Below are 19,255 nucleotides of genomic sequence, written 5' to 3'. Positions count from 1 at the left end.
TCTTAAACTAGGCCTAAGAATGCCTAGGATGGGATGAGGGTGCAAAAAAATATACTTAGAAAACATTTTCAGAAATTTCAGTGAAACAGGGTCCCGCTCGAGCGCAGGTTTCCCCGCTCGAGCGTACAGGCAAACAAAGGTCCCCGCTCGAGCGTGTCATCCAGTCCTCCGCTCGAGCGCCCAATACTCCGCTCGAGCGGACTGTTCTACAGTGCAAGATGCTGGAAGCTCGATTTTACCGCTCGAGCGGCACTACCCCCGCTCGAGCGGACGACTGAAATCTGGAAATCCCAGATTCGAGCTCCAGGTTCAAAACCAAGCTTAGATGCATAAAATTCGATCCTCTTGGGCCAATTTTCTGGAAAACTCTTTTAAACACATAGAATAACATATTTCAAAACTCAATTTAGGAAATCAAAGCCCAAGGGTGTTTAATTCAAACCCAATTTCCAACCATTTTCCAAGAACAATCCTCAAACATGACATGCATGACCTTAAATCATTTTTAAAGCTTCAATGCTGTTTCAAAAGAGCTCAAACCTTCAAAAACAAGATGAACTCATGGAGTATGACCAAAAGATGGACATGCATGTGAGGTATTATGAACTACAACCTCAAAACTTCAATATATGTACATGCATGCAACAATTAAGCTACAATTCGCCATCTAAACCATGCTTGGTTCTACACTCCTTCAATATGACATAAATCATGCAAGATTCAACTTAAAACATGAATAAGAAGACAATGGAGCTACCTTAAGTCTTGTATTTCAAGAAGGGAGCTCAAATATGCAATCACTTCAACAATTTCTCAAGCAATTCCAAGCAATTCAAGATGAAAACCAACTCCTCAAGCCTCTCTCTCTCTAGGGTCGGTTGAGGCTCAAAATGTGAGAAGAAGTGTGGGTTTAATCAATACGTGGAGTGTTTATAAGGCTCATGTGTGTGTGTGTGTGGGTGGCCCACTTAGTGGCAAGGTTGTAATTAAATCCAACTCTTTAATTAGCTTATTTAATCTAATTTAATCATACCTAATCAATTTTCAGATAATTGTACAATAAAACCACATAAATTACGAGGGTCACAGAACACTAATCGGTTTCAGATTCGGCCGCCGATAAGGCCTTCAAATAGCAGTTTAAACATATAAACATGAACAGATAATCATACGGTCAAACAGATAAAATGCAATTAACTAACATATACTGGATCAGTTCGGTTTCCAATTTCAGTCAGTCAGTTCAGTACTTTTAATCAGTTCAATTATCAGTCAGTTATCAGTTCCGTTTAGCAGTAATCGGTGATTATCGGTAATCAATCAGTCCTTAATCAGTAAACAGTATGAGGGTTGTTACAGTCTCCCCTCCTTATAAAGAGTTTAGTCCTCTAAACTCGAGTTACCTTCATTCTGGAAGAAAACAGGATTCAGTGGAAACAGTTCAGGATATCGTTTAGTCATGTCATCTTCCCTTTCCCAAGTGGCATACACGCCACCATGGTTCTGCCAGTCAACTTTCACTAACGGGATCTCTTTGTTCCTCAGTTTCTTGATCCGTCGGTTTACAATCTGTATAGGCCGTTCCTCGTAAGTGTAGTCATCACTCAACACTACGTGGGTAGGCTCTATTACATGGAAGGGATCCCGAAGGTAGTCTCTTAACATAGAAATGTGGAAGACGTTATGCATATGCTCCATTTCAGGAGGGAGCGCAACTTGATACGCCACCGGATTGATTTTCTCAATGATCTCATATGGTCCGACGTATCTCGGTGCTAACTTGCCTTTGACTCCAAAACGAGTCTGGCCTTTCATTGGTGTCACTTTCACAAAAACGTGATCACCCACTTCGTACTCTCTGTCCCGTCTTCTGACATCTGCATAACTTTTCTGTCTACTCTGTGCAGTTTTCAATCTTTGCTGTATCAGTTTCACTTTTTCAGTTGTTTCATATACCATCTCGGGCCCAAGCAAAGGCCCATCTCCAACTTCTGCCCAGCAAATTGGAGACCTACATTTCCTGCCATACAATGCCTCGAAAGGCGCCATACCTATACTCGAATGGTAGCTGTTGTTGTAGGCGAATTCAGCTAATGGCAGATGACTTTCCCAGTCTCCCTGAAAATCAAGGACACACATTCTCAGTAAATCCTCCAGAGTTTGGATGGTCCTTTCTGATTGGCCATCTGTCTGAGGATGATAGGCACTACTCAGTCTCAGTTCAGTACCCAATGCAGTCTGTAGACTTTGCCAAAACCTCGATGTAAACTTCGAATCCCTGTCAGAAACAATAGACACAGGCACTCCATGCAGTCTTACAATTTCATCAATATAGATAACAGCCAATTTGTCCGCATTATAGATTGTCTTGACAGGTAAGAAGTGAGCAGATTTGGTTAGTCTATCAACAATAACCCAAATTGAATCCATACCTTTTCTGGAGCGAGGTAATCCAACGATAAAATCCATCGTGATATGCTCCCATTTCCACTCTGGTATGGGTAGGGGTTGCAATAATCCGGCAGGTCGCTGATGTTCAGCTTTGACCTGTTGGCAATGAAGACATTTGGACACAAAGTCGGCAATCTCTTTCTTCATTCCCGGCCACCAGAAATTCTGTTTCAGATCTTGGTACATTTTCGTATTCCCCGGATGGATAGACAATCTTGAGTTGTGGCCCTCTTGCAGAACTCTTCTTTTCAGTCCAGTATCATTTGGTACACACAGTCTTTCATGAAATTTCAGTACATTGTTCTCGAATTTGAATCCCGGTCTCGGTTTAGATTCTCTTTCTTCGATGATCTTCTTCAAGAAGTCATCCAGTTGCTGTTTTTCTTTAATCTCTTCAATCAGTGCTGGTTGAGCAGAAATAGCAGCCAAGGTTCCACCTTGTTCTCTCAAAACAATTTCAATTTCAGATTTTTCAAGGTCACAAAGCAACTCTTTCTGTCCGGTAAGCAAACAGGCTAAGTTTCTAATCGATTTCCGGCTCAATGCATCGGCAACGGTATTGGCTTTTCCCGGGTGGTACAAGATCTGTAGGTCGTAATCCTTTATCAGTTCTAGCCATCTCCGCTGTCTCATATTCAGTTCTTTCTGTGTGAAGAAATACTTCAAGCTCTTGTGGTCGGTATATACTTCACATGTTACCCCGTACAGGTAGTGACGCCAAATTTTCAGTGCAAATACTACTGCAGCAAGTTCCAGATCATGGGTCGGGTAATTCTTTTCATGTGGTCTCAGTTGTCGGGAAGCATAAGCTATAACCTTCCCATTCTGCATTAAAACACATCCCAAACCCTTATGAGAAGCATCACTAAATACAGTATAACCATCCGTACCTGAGGGTAAAGTCAAAACTGGTGCAGTCACAAGTCGAGTTTTCAACTCCTGGAAAGCAGATTCTCTTTGGTCGGTCCAGTCAAATGATGTCCCCTTTTGAGTTAACTGAGTCAATGGTAGGGCAATTTTGGAGAAATCTTTGACAAATCTTCTGTAATATCCAGCCAATCCCAAAAAGCTTCGGACTTCAGTCACATTTGTTGGTCTAGGCCAGTTCACCACAGCTTCAATTTTCTGCGGATCAACAGAAATTCCATCTTTGCTAACAACATGCCCCAAAAACATAACATGGTCAAGCCAAAATTCACATTTAGACAGTTTAGCATACAGTTTCTGTTCTCTTAAGGTTTGTAGGGCAAGTCTCAGATGATGTTCATGCTGTTCTATGCTTTTGGAGTAAATCAATATGTCATCGATAAATACAACAATAAAGTCATCAAGGTACGGTTTAAAAATTCTGTTCATGAGGTCCATAAAAGCAGCTGGTGCGTTCGTGACTCCAAAAGGCATAACTAGAAATTCATAATGTCCATACCTTGTTCTAAAAGCAGTTTTATCAATGTCTTCCGGTTTAACCTTCAGTTGATGATACCCCGACCTGAGATCAATCTTAGAAAACACTTGTGCACCCTGTAACTGATCAAATAAATCATCAATGCGTGGCAAAGGGTATTTGTTCTTTACAGTTACCTTATTCAGTTCACGGTAGTCAATGCACAGTCTCAGTGAGCCATCTTTCTTCTTGACAAACAAAACAGGAGCACCCCATGGCGAAGTGCTAGGTCTGATGAACTTTTTATCTAACAGTTCTTGCAATTGCACTTTCAGTTCCTTCAGTTCAGTTGGAGCCATTCTGTAAGGAGCTTTAGAAACTGGTTGTGTTCCGGGAATCACATCAACGGTAAATTCAATCTCCCTATCAGTCAAATCTCCTGGAAGATTATCTGGAAAAACATCTGGAAATTCCCTGACTATAGGAATACAATTCACATCAGTTTTAACACTATCATCAGTAGACACAGTCAGTACAGAACACAGATATCCTTTACACCCCTTTCTAATTAATTTAACAGCTTTCACTGACGAAATCAAATACGGAGGAGGTACTACTCCACTCCCATTAAACACAAATTCAGGCAAACCAGGTGGACGGAAAACAACTTGCTTGGTCACACAGTCAATAGTGGCATGATATTTTTGTAACCAATCCATCCCCAATATTACGTCAAAATGATCAATGTTCAATGGCAGTAAATCAATAAACAGATGCATATCCCCAACAATGATTTCACATGCGGGGTACATATAAGCACATGTCATGGATCCCCCTACGGGTGATGATACGGCTAGCAGATAGTTCATAGGTTCTAAGGGTCTATTCAATTTCCGTGAAAAAGCATGCGATACATAAGAATGCGTAGACCCCGAATCAATCAATACATATGCATTTTGAGTACAGATAGAGAGAATACCTGACACAACGGTCTCGGTATTCTGCACATCTCCCGGTACTAGTGCGAACACTCGGCCTTGCCTCATAGGCTCTTTCCCCGTAACTCTGGGGTTAGGCTTTGGTGGAGCATTTGATGCTGCTGCGCTTGGTGCAGCTTTACCACTGGCTTGTGGAGCAGAGGGGCAGTCTTTAACCATGTGGCCCACCTTGCCACACCTGTAACAGGCTCCAGATATTCTGTAACAGACTCCCTTGTGCTTCTTGCCACACTCAGGACAGGGTGGTATGAAACCACTCCCTTGGCTGGGGCTAGTTGTCGACCCCGTATTCTGTTTCTTGTTGGCTGGGTTGTGCTTGCCTTTCTTGAATTTGAAACCCTGCCTTTTACCATGCCATTCGGTTATTGGTGTTTCAGATTGTTTCACTGCTGCAATGTTCGACTCGGCCATCAATGCCCGGTCGAGAACACCCACAAAAGTTGGTAGTTTCAAAACATTTATCCGGTCAAGTATTGCCACATTAAGGCCACCTTCAAATTTTCTGGCCTTCTTATACTCAGTATCCACCATATGCGGTGCATATCTAGCAAGCTCAGTAAATTTGGTTTCATATTCCGCAACAGTCATTGTGCCCTGCTTCAGCTGTTCAAATTCAGTCACTTTTCTATCCCTAACACACTGAGGGAAGTACTTTTCAAAGAAGGACTCCTTGAACTGAGCCCAAGTCATAACAGTGTTTGTTTCACGGATTAACATCCACCACCTTCTAGCCTCTTCTTGTAGGGTGAAGGTAGCTAATAATACTTTGTTTGCTTCCGAGCACGGAAACACTTCAAATAATTTCTCTGTTTCCAGAACCCAAGCTTCAGCTTTTAGCGGTTCAAGGCCTCCCTGAAAGGATGGCGGTTTCATTTTGCTGAACTTCTGGGTCAAAGCAATTATGTCCCCATCATTCGCATTCGCATTAAGTTCCGGCTGTACCGGAGGAGGAGGAGGTTGTTGGTTCTGTTGTTGTTCAAGTCTAGCAGTTATCAGTTCTATCATTCTTTCCATTCTTTCCATTCTTGCCTCGGTAGATGAGGACTCAGGTTCATTTGCATTGTCCATTTCACTATACGCAGTTATAACAGTTTTAAACATAAGCAGTCATTTGCTTACCAGTTTAACACATTAGCAGATATTCAGTCATAACGTAATCACACACTTAACATGCTCATGAGATGCCCTAATCACTTTCTAGGACACCCTATAGCTCATTTGGACACGTGTGTGCGGTATAACTCGTGGTTAAGTATCGCTCTGATACCACTCTGTCACGACCCAAACCCGGCCCTATGGGTTTAGTACCGTAACCGGCCAGTAATCCGAGATTACCGAAGGCCTGCAGAACAGTAATACAGTAAAACAGAGTACAGGGCCTGGCGGAAGCCAATACAGTAAATAAATAGTGTCCATTGAGCTGTGACAGTCTGTATGCAAAAAGGCTTTTCACACATTTATACATAAACAGTACAGAACAGTATACACAATATTCACATCCATTCAACTAGGGACTCAACCCTACAGAACAGTACAGAAAACATTCCGTCTGTACAAAACAGTACGGTCTATACAAAACAGTAAAACAGTACAGAAGGGGGAAATTCTAAAACACCCCTAAGCCTTAACAGTAGGCTCGGAACCTCGCAGTGAGGCACAAAGGCTGGCTTGACAAAACTGGAGTTACCCTGACGCTCCTAGCTCCGTTCTGGTGCCTGTACACCTACATATATATATGAGCAGTGAGCTAAAGCCCAGTGAATAACATAAAGCGTAAAGGGGTTTAGAATGAATGTCCTTACAGTAATGAAAACAGTTCATTTCGATTAGTAATTCAGTTGCTCAGTACAGTAAACAGTCATATGTGGTACATCCATTAGCATAACAGTAACAGTAGGTCTTAAAAGACCGAACAGTAATGATGGCCATCAGTCAGTAAACAGTAGTGGTTCCACAAGGAAACCGACAGAGAATTCTGTCGCAGTAACAGTAACAGTAAACCGTAGGTACTAAGGATGCCACAGTACAGTTCAGAAATAAAGGACATACATTCATTCAGTAAATAATACCAGTTCAGTAAACAGTTCAGTTCAGTATTCAGAAGATAATCAGTTGAACATATCTTTACACAATTGTTACTCACAGAGTTCTGGCTACAGTATGCTAGAGCGTGTCTCTCCAGTCGCCAACCCTACACAGTTAACAGATTGAACACACTAAGCTACATAGTTGGGAAAACTCATAACTTAATCCCTAATTTGCCTTGGTGTGTTCTACATCGATATCCTCATCAAGATGTCTTAAACTAGGCCTAAGAATGCCTAGGATGGGATGAGGGTGCAAAAAAATATACTTAGAAAACATTTTCAGAAATTTCAGTGAAACAGGGTCCCGCTCGAGCGCAGGTTTCCCCGCTCGAGCGTACAGGCAAACAAAGGTCCCCGCTCGAGCGTGTCATCCAGTCCTCCGCTCGAGCGCCCAATACTCCGCTCGAGCGGACTGTTCTACAGTGCAAGATGCTGGAAGCTCGATTTTACCGCTCGAGCGGCACTACCCCCGCTCGAGCGGACGACTGAAATCTGGAAATCCCAGATTCGAGCTCCAGGTTCAAAACCAAGCTTAGATGCATAAAATTCGATCCTCTTGGGCCAATTTTCTGGAAAACTCTTTTAAACACATAGAATAACATATTTCAAAACTCAATTTAGGAAATCAAAGCCCAAGGGTGTTTAATTCAAACCCAATTTCCAACCATTTTCCAAGAACAATCCTCAAACATGACATGCATGACCTTAAATCATTTTTAAAGCTTCAATGCTGTTTCAAAAGAGCTCAAACCTTCAAAAACAAGATGAACTCATGGAGTATGACCAAAAGATGGACATGCATGTGAGGTATTATGAACTACAACCTCAAAACTTCAATATATGTACATGCATGCAACAATTAAGCTACAATTCGCCATCTAAACCATGCTTGGTTCTACACTCCTTCAATATGACATAAATCATGCAAGATTCAACTTAAAACATGAATAAGAAGACAATGGAGCTACCTTAAGTCTTGTATTTCAAGAAGGGAGCTCAAATATGCAATCACTTCAACAATTTCTCAAGCAATTCCAAGCAATTCAAGATGAAAACCAACTCCTCAAGCCTCTCTCTCTCTAGGGTCGGTTGAGGCTCAAAATGTGAGAAGAAGTGTGGGTTTAATCAATACGTGGAGTGTTTATAAGGCTCATGTGTGTGTGTGTGTGGGTGGCCCACTTAGTGGCAAGGTTGTAATTAAATCCAACTCTTTAATTAGCTTATTTAATCTAATTTAATCATACCTAATCAATTTTCAGATAATTGTACAATAAAACCACGTAAATTACGAGGGTCACAGAACACTAATCGGTTTCAGATTCGGCCGCCGATAAGGCCTTCAAATAGCAGTTTAAACATATAAACATGAACAGATAATCATACGGTCAAACAGATAAAATGCAATTAACTAACATATACTGGATCAGTTCGGTTTCCAATTTCAGTCAGTCAGTTCAGTACTTTTAATCAGTTCAATTATCAGTCAGTTATCAGTTCCGTTTAGCAGTAATCGGTGATTATCGGTAATCAATCAGTCCTTAATCAGTAAACAGTATGAGGGTTGTTACAATACACGAATTTCCCGCTCGAGCGCCACTTACCCCGCTCGAACGGGAGTCCAAAATCTGAAATTTCCAGATTTGAACCTCAAGCTCAAAATCAAGTTTCAATGCATCAAATTCGATCCTTTGGGCTAATTTTCTGGAAAACACTTCAAAACTCATAATATGACATATTTCAAAGATCAATTTGAGAAATCAAAACCCAAAGGTAGTTCAATTAAACCCAATTTCAAACCAAACTTCAAGAACATACTTTAAATATAACATGCATGTGTTCAATCAAATTCAAAACTCAATTATTTGCTCAAATGAGCTCAATTGCCTCAAAAACAAGATGAATTCATGGACCAAGCTCAAAATATGAACATGCATATGGAATTTCATGAAGAACAACCTCAAAATGCAAGACCATGCACATGGATGCATGGATTAAGCTCCAATGCAACAATCTATAACCAATTTATGATCTTAAGCTCCTATTTACCATGAACCATACAACAATTAACTTGAATTCACAAACAAGAAGGTAAATGTCCTACCTTAGGTGTAGAATGCAAGATATACAAGCTCAAATTGCACAATTAGCCTTCAATTCTTCTAGTTTCCAAGCCAATTCTCAAATGAAGCTAAGTTTCTCCTCTCTCACTCTTTCTCTCGGTTTTGCTCTCTCACAAATGAACAAGGATGATGTATAGCATAGATAAGTCAAGATTAAACAATTGTCTAGCAAAGCCCACTAATGGAAAAATGGCAATTAAGTCCAACTCTTGTAATTTAGCTTTATTAGATCTAATTTAATCATACCAAATCACATTTCAATTAAATATGCCATAAAATCATATAAATCTTAATTAGCACAAAACATCAATCAATTTCAGATTCGGCCGCCGATAAGGCATTCAATTTGCAGTTTAAAGCATAAAGCATGAACATATAATTTAACAGTCAACGATAAAATTGCATTCAAACTAGCACAATCAATCAATCAGTTTAGTAATTTAGTCAGTCAGTCAATCAACATGCTTAATCATAGATTAGCACTAATCAGTAGTGTTATCAGTAAACATGAGTGAGGGTTGTCACAGATCCATAATGTAGAGCCCATGTTCTGCTCTACCACTGCCAATCCTCTTCCTCGTGATAAAGTCTTGAAAAAGATAATGATCAAGAAAAAACGTCACGCTACAATTTAAGTCATAGGTAATACGACTTAAAGATAAAAGATTAACACTGAAATTGGGAACAAGGAGGATGAAAGACAAAGGAAGGGAAGAGGTGGCATGAATTAAACCTCGCCTTGACACAGACGAAATGGTACCGTCAGCAATATGTACTTTTTCCTGACCTGATGAGGGGTTATACTCTAAACATAAATTAGAGAAGCCAGACATATGGTCGGAAGCACCAGAATCAATAATCCATGGAACACAGTCATATGAGATAGCAATGAACATATGGAGAAAGCCAAGTTACCTGAATTGGAAAAGGAAGAAGAAGGTACACCTGTAGTTAGGGCTGTTCACAGGTCGGATCGGATCGGATTTTTCATCGATTCGTCACTCGAACCGACTACAGCGGGTTGGGCATTTTTTCAACTGATTTTGACCGTATGGTAGTTCGAAACCGTGCTATTCAAAACTGATTTATTCGGTCGAGTTTCGGTCGGGAACAACTGGTAACCTTTTCGCTTTCTTTGAACCCTAATCTATATATTATATATACATATATATCTATACACATATATATATGAGAAAGTGGAGAGAAGGGGAAAAAATGAAAAAGAACCATTTTGTAGCAATAGCACAAACATTACATTAATTTTCGAACCCTAATATGTATATATAATCTCAAAATCAAATATAGAAACAACTCACACGGTGATTCAACCACAACTCTCTCACATCTGATCTAAGAGATTAAGCTAGGGCTTCTGAAATTGAGAGAAAAAGAGTTGAAGCTTGGGTTCTGAACTTTGCGAATCGTCATCATCATCACTTTGCTGAGATTAGGAATTTTGGATTTGATGAGTATATCAAAGATAGAGAGATGCTTAGGTTAATTTTCAAACTGAGGAGGTTTAAAGAGAGGGAAGGAGGTGGAGACGAGAGGTTGAAAGAGGAGAGAGATATGTGAGAGTGAGAAGATGAAAGGATAAGAGAGAGATTTGTTTTATTATTTTTCTTTCACTGGAGAGAGAGGGAGAGAGAGAGAGAGAGTTAATGATGAAAAAAGTCTCACAGATTTGAAAGTGGAAGCCGAAAGGATGACAGATTTTTTTAATTATTTTCTCTCACTAGAATGAGAGCTAATGATGACAAATTAAAAGTATGAGACAGATGAAAATACGAACAGAGGAGGTTGTCTTGGGGAGATAAAAGAATCAAATTTATACAATATATAACTAATATATTTGGTCAAGATCACCTAAGAAATAGACGAGGCTGTCTTGGGAAGTAAAAAGTTCTGATACAAGTTTATATTATATTATATATATATAATTCGGTCGGTTCGGTTTAAATGAGTTTTTAATTATTAAATCCGAAATCCGACCGAAATCTCAAAATATTTGCATAAAACAAACCGTGGCCGACCGTGAAATTGTCGAAACCGCCCGCACTATGTTCGGATCAGACTGGTTAGGTCGGGTGTGTCGAGTAATTCGGCTCCTTGTACACCCCTACCTGTAGTAGAAGTGGAGGCTCGACGATCTAGCAAGTGGTGAAGAGCAATATCAAAATCTGAGGCAGATAACCCCAAGACATCAGCAGTGGAGGAGACAACTGAAGATGAAGATGATGGCTCAATAGTGTCTGAAAGATGGGCTCGTGCATTGGCCTCGTGGCCTCTAGTACTAGACCGATCCCCTCGAGTACCAGGATGGTTGCTTCGCCCACCAGAGGGAGTTTCATGTAGCTTTCAACAAGTCTTGCGTGTGTGGCGAGGTCAATGACAGTAGTCACAGTAAAGATTATCCTTCTCAAAGGAAGGACGAGAATCACGAGTCATATGGTGGCCATCGTGAGAGGGTGCAGAAATCAAGGCTGAGCGATCAGTAGTAGCAGAATGAAGCATCGCAGAACGGCAACTTTCCTCATTTTGCATAAAAACAAAAACTTCCTGGAGAGAAGGAAGCACATCCATGCCAAGTACTTTGTTCCGAACCGGATTGTACTCCACATTTAGGCATTCCAAGAACTTGAAGACCCGCTCTTGCGCTACAAACTTTTTATAACTAGCAGAATCAGTGGGACAGACATGCTTGTAATTCTGAAGGTGATCAAGCCGCTTCCATCAATTTCTAAGGAAGGTAAAATACTAAAGGATAGTTTACTCATCTTGTACCGACGTTTCAATGGAAACTCGAAAGCTTGTAAGAAGTTCTCATTTCTAGAATAAGTAGTGGCGACAGCCTCCTAAATATCTTAGGCAGTGTCCTTAGACAAGTAGCCCTCTCCAATCTTTTGGAACCATAGAATGGATTAACCAGCCCATAATCAGAGAATTGGTGATCTCCTACTGGTAATAATGAGGGTCGGTGATACTGGGTGCTTGAACCCGCCTATCAACATATCCCATATTTTCCTTGCTCTTCAAGAAAATAGTCAGACTCTGCGACTACGCTAGGTAATTCTAACCATTGAATAGAGAGGTAGTGATTCTAAGGTAGTGTGGAGGTCATCAGTCATAGTGGAAGGGATAACAAAACTCTCACCCTGGGATGGCTGAGAGGTAGTAGATTCACAGGTCAAATCTGCCATAGAGACTTTACTAATTATTCCTCAAATACAATCCCTCAAACACGATGTCAATCACAAATCCGAAAGGATGAGAGTGGAGTAACAAGCATAATAATCACTAAGAATATTAAGGTGCCGTTCGGTAACACTTACGTTTTTAATTTTCTATTTATATTTACAAAAATTTAAAAAACTCAAATAAAAACTTGTTTGGTAAAATTTTTGATTTATAAATCAGTGGTCTCAGTTTATAAATTTGGCCAAAAAATGAAAACACAAAAAATGTGTTTCCATTTTGAGTTTTCAGTTTTTTTTTTTTTTTTACCACCCAACACTAGCCACCACCTATTACCATTTTCCACCACCGTCTTCTGCCACCACCGCCCACCACCACCTGCCACCTGCCACCCGCCACCACCACCACCACCCACCCCTTGCCACCACCACCCACCCGCTACCACCTACCACCCACCACTACTATTTACCGCCCGCCACCACCACTCGCCACCTACTTGCCACCACCACTCACCACCCACTTGCCACAACTATCCACCAACCGCCACCCACCACCACCAGCCACTTGCCACCCACCCGCCACCACACACTACTACCACCACCCACTCGCTACCACCTACCACCCGCCACCGTCACCCACCCACCCACCACCACCACCATCACCCGCCACCCACCCGCCCGCCACCACCCATCACCACCCGCCATCCGCTACCCACCTGCCACCACCACCCACCACTCGCCACCGTCACCCACCCACACACCCACCCACCATCACCACCCACCCGCCACCACCCACCACCCGCCGCCGCCACCACCAACACCACCACCACCACCACCACCACCACCCACCACTCGCCGCCATCACCCAGCCACCCACCACCATCACCCGCCACTACCACCCATCCGCCACCACTCGCTACCACCCACCACCGTCACCCACCCACCACCACCACCCCCACCCACCAGCTACCCACCACCCACCGTCACCACTTTCCACCACTGCCTTCCACCGCTATTTGTCACCACTTGCCATTTCTCACTTTTTTTTTTATATTTTTAAATTTTTTTAAACATTTTGTCAATTACCAAACGCGTTTGTAGTTTATGTTTTTCTAAAAATAAAAAAAAAACAAAAACCAATTTATAAAATTTTTATAAATATAAACTGAAAATGTAAACGTTACCACACAATCCAGATTTTTTTTTTGTTTTTGTTTTTTCCTTCTACATCACCAGAAAGTAACCTTTTTTTTTATATTTTTATTTTTTATATGTAGTGATTAGTTTAAAAAATGGTTAACAGAGTTGGACTAAACAAATAGAGGCTGGAGACGAGAGACGAGACTGACAGAGACGAGAGTTGAAGTCAAAGAGGGCAACAGAGGTAGACACAGATAGAAGGTTGGTCGACGAGGGCCCAGATGGCTAGAAAGAGTTCCGACAGAGGCCTAAGAAGCCAGAAGGACTGCCGACAACCCCTTAGGAAGCCAGAGGTAGTGCCGACAGTCCCCTAGAAGGTGGGAAGGACGGTTGACGAAGCCTAAGAGGCTGTCGAGAAAGCTGGGCAAGGGTGTTGGGACTGGGATTTGACTGTAGGTAGGCTGGGTGTGGGCTACAGTGGACAGTCTGGACTGTTTTGACGAGAGAGGAAAGGCAATAGAGAGATGGGGCTAGGGTTTTGGCTATGATACATGTAGGTTTAGAGAAGAGAAGGAATCAGAAAATGAGGCAAACTGAATAATTACAGGAGTTATAAGTTATAATATATGGGCCAGCCCATTACACCAATCAAGGAAACAAATAAGAAAAAAAATACAATAACATATTTCTTATTCTAACTTGTTATCTATTCTAACAATTACTACTACTAGTAACCATAGACAAGACTAACTGTACAATGTGAAGCAAATTGTCATGGAAAAAGAATAATAATGTACATGTCATATACTTTATAGCTTTTAGATGAGGGGTTGGGGGCACTAATAAATTGGATTTGAGTGGCTTGACTGGCAGTATTATCTAAGTGAATAAAGGTGGCAATTACATTAAACATGTCTCTCCATCATGAGGTAACACTGAATGGTAATCTCAAGAGTAGTAGTTGGGAATAAATAAATAATAAGGTCATGATTGAGACCTCTTCCAATCATCACCCTATTACTTTTCACAAATACGCGATGGATGGTGATTGGAAGAGAATGAAAAAAAAAAAAAAAAAAAAAAAAAAAAAAAAAAAAAAAAAAAAAAAAAAGCTGACCAATCATGTTGAGAGGGGTAAAGGGGGTGGGGGAAAGGGATCCAGGTCTTTATTGTAAATAATAATTCGACATGGTCCTCGTTTCTCCACTTTTGAAGCAAACTCTAGTATCTCAAGCTGGGCATGTATCTCAAGCTGGGCATTTCTTCTTCTTTGGAGCTGTGTATTTACGGTGAGCTCTGAATGTTACACCAACAGCTTCTACATCCTTTTTTAAAAAAATAATTCGAACAAACAGACCGAGGAATTAAAGAAGTAAAAAAGTGAGAAGGATTTGTTATTTTTAACGTGTTTCTCCCTTATGTGTTTATAAAAATTTCATTCTACAAGAATATCCCTTATACCTTCACTTATTTGACATGCTATGCTTTTAATTGTAAAATTTCAGTATCCCAAGGGGCATGTTTCAAAGAGCATATATGCTAATGCCACTTTCAGATTAGTCAGCGCATCTCCAACTTCAGGTAGTTTATTGGGGGAATTTTTGCCCAATTTGTCCTTGGCCATTTGGACTATTTCTCATTGGACTATTCCAGCCAATGCTGGTAAGTGTTTTATTTTACTTTAATTTTTATAATAAGGATTATTAATTTATTTACTCAATAATTTCAGTGCTTGTATTCATTGTTTGCGATTCATCATTGTTGGTTGCTTTTATAACTAGATCTGTATCAAAGTTTGATATCATTCAATGTTTAAAGTTTAAAACTAAGGCAACTGTTTAAAATCCAGGCTTCATGTCGCCTATTTCCTAGTTACATATTGCAATTTTTGCGTAATTGAGCTTTTGTTCAAAGTTGGTTTGAATGTGCTAGATTTCAACAAAAAAAAGAAAAAGAATCTAGTTCAGGATTGGGCAAGACAATTGCTTTTGTTTCTTGAAACTTGCTTTCGGCGGTCATTCATCATCATGGTTTTGAGCATGCATTTTGATCTCCTAAAAAAATAGCTGTTCTTGGTGGAATTAATGTTACTTGCAGAGGGTGAAGAACCCAGAACAATGAGTGATTTGGAAAATATTATCTTCCAGATTATCATGGAAAAAAAAAAAGAGAATCTGCCTGATTTGATGGGCTGAGGGGGAAAAAAAAATTAAATGTCTCATGACGAAGTAATACTGAGGGTCTTGTAGTTTTAGTTTATAATTTTTTTCCCATGGAAGGCCTAAAAAAATATGCAACTTAAAATCTTGTTGTTTTACTGTTGAAAAGACTCATTATATCTATTTGATCATACCGTTGTGATTTGCATTTATTGCCAATTTGTTTATTCACTATAGCTGAGTAGGGTCCCATAATTCTTCTTGAACTTTGAGGATTACCCATGGTGTTATTTATTTATTTTTTTTTCTCTTTTTTCTTTCTTTCATTTTTGTTTTTGATTTTTTTTTTTTATATTATAAATCCCACCCCATCTTCGAAAATCTTCTCTTGGTATTCCTCACTTTTTTTTTAGTTAATGATACTATGTAATGAAATGACAATAAGAGGTTATATATTGTTGATATTTAGCGCTTGTGTATATGGTATATGGACATTGTTTAAAGCATGAGCATTTACATCTTCTTTTGGGCTAGGAACAGCCTCAATATGCTCATTTATTCATTGATGCAATCTTCCTTAAAATTTGTTGAATTGCACCAGTTGATATTATCTTTTATAGCTATCCACTTTAGTAGTAGCATTTACCATTTGAAGAGTATTTGTGATGGAAAAGTGGTTGAGCTCCTCTGACTAGTTTTGATTAAACAAGTCAACTGTACTATTTTTCATCCTATATATGAGGACTATGTATTCACATCAATGTTGTTGAAACTCAAGAAAACTAACCAAATTTTCCATGGCCTCTTATGCGTGTATTTCATCCATATAACTATTGTCATTAAGCCATGGTTTTGAGAAAATTGAGTCCTGCCTTAGTGGGAAATAACGATGTCGTAAGGTATGGTGTAGAGTGTATACTCGCCGATGATCACTTGCCTAGGGCCATAACACCATTATGGACTTTATCTTTGTTGTTCAGTTTCTTTCTTTATAGTATGCACTACTACTGTAGGAGAAATATGGCTTATGGCAGAAACTGCACCGACTGTTAGTCCTCTAAACTGTGTCTATTTACTTCAGATAGCAATGTTGTACATTTTGCTTGCAGTGTGACATGCATACACATCTCTATGACACTCTTTTCCTTGTATACATTTAGATAAATATGTAATATCATATTCCTTTTTCATGCTCAGCTGTTGCGGTGAATTCGAAGCTTCAATATGCTGTTGTTGAGGTGCATGCACTCTTGGGAGATGCTTCTACATCTCCTGGAGATAGAAAGAAGAGGCTTGGCAATGTTCTGAAGGAGCAGAACAAGCCCTTCCTCATCATAGCATCGGACCTTTTGTCAACATTAGAAGCAAAATGGGGCTCAAAACTTGTTGTGAAGAAAATACTAATGGGTTCAGATCTCGAACACTGCAGTTATGTTTGGAAATAGAAATTTTGAACTATAGTATGTCCTTTAAGAGTTATGCCATGCAAATATGATTCCATCATTGTCCTTTGTTTTTGTGATTTTTTCATGTCCAAATTTACCTCAGAAACTACAGATCTTTAGAGTTCCAGTGTAGTGAATTGTTGGCATGATGCTATCTAACATTTGGATTTTAAATGTGGCTTCAGGTATATTCATCCAATAGATAGCAGAGAATGCCCAGTTATCATTGGGGAAGGTTACATTACAATAGAGTCTGGAACTGGGCTGGTCCATATAGCTCCTGGTCATGGTTAGGAAGATTGTGTGACTGGCTTGAAGTATGGTCTGCCCATACACTCCACTGTGGATGATGATGGAAAGTTCAGTGGGCTTGATGTACTTGGGGTGGTAATGCTGCTGTCATTGAATACTTGGATGAGCACATGTCGATTATCATGGTAGAACCATACAATAAGTTGTCTTCTCTCATTTACTGCAAATTTTGGAAATTTTCTATGGTTCTCTCTTGATGTTATAAAGTAGGATGAGATAACATGTTACTTTACAAGACATCATATATTTCCTATCTTGCAGAACACAAGTATCCATATGATTGGCGGTGCACAAAGAAGCCTACAATTTTTAGGGCAACTGAGCAATGGTTTGCGTCTGTGAAAGGATTCAGGGAGGCTGCCATGGATGCAATCAGCCAAGTAACATCTCTATTGCAGAAAATCCTACGTTTGTATGTGATAATGCAAAACCCCAGTTTGACTCTTTTCATGCTTTCCATTTCCTTAGTTTTATATCTGTTAGGCATGAACATTTGAGCACTGATTTTTAGGGAGCATGTTGATATGTTAAATTATGCCTAGCTGAATAGTGGTGTATGAATCCTTATTCAACTATGCTTGAGCAAGAATGAAAGTTGATGCTTTTCCACCTCTTTATTTATTTATTTTTTGATCCGCAACACCAAAAAGAAGTGAGTATAAGGCATCCTCTACAAGAAAGATGACACAACGAAGAAAAAACCAAAAAGAAACAAATCAAAATACAAAAAGACAAACAGTTACTTCTACACAATACAAACTGACACCCAATCTGTAGCAAACATAAAAAGTGGAATCCCTCGGAACATTGGACTCGCTGAGGCCCAACAAGACGCCAAGTATCTCACCCTATCCCATAAATAATCTATATCCCGGGCAACTCCTTCGAAGACACGCGCATTTCTTTCCAACCAAATGACCCAGAAAATTGCAAAGACAACACAACTCCAAAGCACTTTAGCCCTCTTTGACCTCCAAAAACTTGAAAATCAAATAATAGCATTTGAGCACTTCCTTTTGGGGCCACCCACATCACATCGCCCAATCCAAACACCCTATGCCACAAACGCCCAGCCACCGAGCAATGCAAAAATAGATGATCCAGAGATTCTCCACTTTTACAACACATAAATGCACCATTGAGGATTAAGATACCGTGAAGGTCTCCTCTTTTGCAATGGATCATTTGTCAAAATGCCCCCATGAACCAAGATCCACATGAACACTTTCACCTTAAGAGGAGCACATGGCTTCCAAATCTTCTAATGAAACAGAAACCGAGGTACATGAGAATTATCAATGATTTTGTCAAGAAAAGATTTACAAGTAAAAGAACCCGACGAATGAATATTCCAAACCCACCTATCCTCCAAATTTGGAGACAAAGAAACATTTTCGAGTCTTGACAATAGAGATACCAATTCCGGAACTTCCCTCCACCTCTTTATTTATTGTACAAATATAGAGCTCATACTGTTTGCATTGTTGTGTAATTGGCTATATGTCCATCAGTTATACTTGCTTCTGAGTTTAGTTATATTTGAGCTCCTAATTTGGTAAGTCTTGGGGTTTTAACTTTGAAAAGAAGTATTAAGCTGTTCAACTTTGACTTTTTACATGATGTATTTGGGCCATTTGCTTATGCTAATTGCTTATTTCCCTTTAAATATGAAATTTCAATTTAATTTTTCTATGCATTGATATTTCAATTCATTTTACTTTTTTTGTGCATATGCTTTACTTGTGCAGTCCTTGTCTGACAAATGCTATAATTATACTTTTGACTCTGTTTCCAAAATGCACATCCATTTTCAGGCGAAAAATTCCTGCAATGACTTCTAGCCACTCTGACCGGTGTATATCACGGCAAAGGACATGGGGTGTCCCCATTCCAGTCTTTTATCATGTGGAATCAAAGGAACCTCTCCTGAATGAAGATACCATTGATCATATCCAGTGTAAGGAC

The 19,255-nt window shown here is 39.9% G+C and overlaps 1 pseudogene; it reads left to right on the top strand.

The window, feature by feature from the left end:
* Nucleotides 1-19,255, top strand: part of LOC114269115 (isoleucine--tRNA ligase, chloroplastic/mitochondrial-like) — a 68,454-nt pseudogene that overhangs the window by 8,647 nt on the left and 40,552 nt on the right.

The sequence above is a fragment of the Camellia sinensis genome, chromosome 6 (genome assembly GCF_055761805.1).
Source record: "Camellia sinensis isolate YWXY chromosome 6, ASM5576180v1, whole genome shotgun sequence".
Lineage (NCBI taxonomy): Eukaryota > Viridiplantae > Streptophyta > Magnoliopsida > Ericales > Theaceae > Camellia > Camellia sinensis.
Note: the sequence above shows the minus strand (reverse complement) of the source record. Positions and strands in the feature narration are given on the sequence as shown.